Below are 2,500 nucleotides of genomic sequence, written 5' to 3'. Positions count from 1 at the left end.
CGATAAAACGTTCCCGATGCGCGCGGCTTGAGTTCTATTTGTTAAAAAAGATCTTATCCAACTGAAGAGCACTGGATCCACACCGAGCAGTGATAATTCGTCCATAAGGATCTGATGGTCAATCAAGTCAAAACCCTTAGAGAAGTCCGAGAAGAAGATCCTAACACAGTTATTTCCATGGTCAACAGCCTCGTGGATTGCTTGTAGGAGATAAACAAGGGCATGAGTTGTTGAATGACCTTTCCTGGCAAAGTGTTTGGAATCAATCTTAACTCCTATCTGAAGTAAAAGTCTCCTGTTCATAAATCCCTCTAGAATCTTTGCAATACTATTGGTAAGGGAGATTGGGTGGAGATCATTGATCATTTCTTTACAGCCGAAGGTGTGTTGCCTGTATAACTATTAGCCTACCAAGTTTCAATGGTCCCTGCTGCAAATTGCACTGAGATAGCTCTATTTATATACGTGAGTTTATATTGAGTTGAGTGAATGACGTCATCAGTAATCTCATTTGCACATTTTACAGATTTTTCAAACTGAAACTGATCTCCGGAACCAATGCAGATATTTCTAAACGATAAACGGCGTTTTTATATTTCCTGGAATTCTATATGATAAACGTAAAAATTCAAGGGATAAAAATTGATCATAGAACTTAGCACTTTAAGCATTCCAGCATTCCGTTTAAGTATTCAGGCATTCTGCCCTTCCATGTTTAAGTACTTGCTGTATTTGTCTCACCGTGCGAAAAGCACTCATTTCTGTAATTTAGTCTTGAGAAAGCCCTAAATCCTGATAACGATGACAATTTGGCCTTCTCAAGACCCTAAACGCCTGGATCTCTGCCTTATGTAGGCAAATATATGCTACGCCGAATGTGACAAAATATCAAGTCCACTAAAAATAAAACAAGTCACACAATTTATAATCAAGTTGCCAACAATTAGCATCAATTTGTTTGTTGACCAAATCACATTCCCAGCAATTTATGTTACCTCTCTTGTTGTACAATTCATATATTGAAGGACCAGGCCTCGAATGTCAAGCTCGATGTTTTGCAAGTTAAGATGCTTGTTTTATAAATCAAGAAGAGAGAGGACAGCTTTTGATCAATTCTATTTTCGAGGGAGACTGAACACCTGTGGCAAAATGATTAAACGCAAGTAAATCTGAGCGAGACAGTGGCCGCTGAAAGTATCGAGGATCTTGGTCTACAGGCGAATCTTTCACTCAGCCCAAGCAGGAACATTCGTTCCTCGCATGTCGCTATAACTTCACCCAGTTCCCGAAGTTGTGAAGAGTAACTCGCTCAGAGACCCAATTGCGAATGATCAGCAAAATGAAGCACATCTACAACAAGCAGTTTGAGCAGCTAATATAATCCACCAGAAATTATGGCTACACAAACTGACAACAGGAGACATTAGGGAGTTTAAGAAACCAAGAAGGCTACGGTGACGAAAACGTTACTTCAAACTATTAGCTTGAGCTATCCTAAGTGCTTCAAGACGTTTCCATCTTGTTTATGTTGTATAAGATAGGCGAAGTATTCGATAACCAGAATCGTACGAACGGATTTGAAGAAAAGAGAAAGAACAAAAGATTCACTGTTTGTTGTCCATGTTGTCGTCAAAACCCGAAAATTGGTCATTTCACGTTGTTGTTTTGATGAGTACGAGAGAGAAATGCCTTACAAAAATGCGTGCCGCATGTGCAGCATGATAATTTCTTCCTCTTTTAGGGCCTGTTTAATTTATAAGAGGCGACTCAGCCAGCCCTGTTGAACGGGCTGGCCTGGTAAAAGGGATGAAGTGTTTATACGGATGATTTCAGCCAGGTTTTCCAGGATGAATTTTAGGAATTTGTTTATGTGTCCCGTAACCGTCAAAGTCACGCATGGGGTACCTGGTGAATTTTCTTGCTTTGACGTTCGAAACGAAAGGTTCATTTTAGCGCTAGAAAGTACGGAATGGCATAACAAAAGATGCAAAAACAATCCTGTGATTATGCAAATCCGGCTACGTTTTCAAGGCAACCCACACGTCATGAGAATTTTTCATCCCAGCAAACTGGGCTGGACCGTTTACATGAGAATTTTTCAGCCTGGCTTGCCGGCATCTCGGCAAGTGGGCCAGCCCGCCTTCTGATATAAACGAACCAAAATTTTACTAAATAAAAACAGGCATGAGCCGAGATCTTGGCAAAGCGGGCCTAACCGGACTGGCCCGCCTCATATAAACAGGTGATATTACTGCTTTTTGGTGTTGTCGTTGCCGTAGCAGTCGTCATTTCTTAAACTCCCTATTGGGACGATAAACGGGTTGCCTGCCATTACTCGTGCAGTCCCCCTCGAAATAGAATTGATCAAAAGCTGTCCTCTCTCTTCTTGGATTTATAAAACAAGCATCTTAAATACATGCGGCTTGACATTCGAGGCCCGGTCCTTCAATATATGAATTGTACAATATGAGAGGTAACATAAAATGCTGGGAATGTGATT

General features: G+C 40.9%; 1 protein-coding gene across 1 annotated transcript in view; it reads right to left on the bottom strand.

The window, feature by feature from the left end:
* Positions 1-2,500, bottom strand: part of LOC138049548 (uncharacterized) — a 14,749-nt gene that overhangs the window by 11,766 nt on the left and 483 nt on the right. The gene's annotated exons all lie outside the window — the stretch shown is intronic.

This window comes from Montipora capricornis, chromosome 5 (genome assembly GCF_036669925.1).
Source record: "Montipora capricornis isolate CH-2021 chromosome 5, ASM3666992v2, whole genome shotgun sequence".
NCBI classification, from domain to species: Eukaryota; Metazoa; Cnidaria; class Anthozoa; order Scleractinia; family Acroporidae; genus Montipora; species Montipora capricornis.
This window is presented reverse-complemented; position numbering and strand designations above follow the sequence as displayed.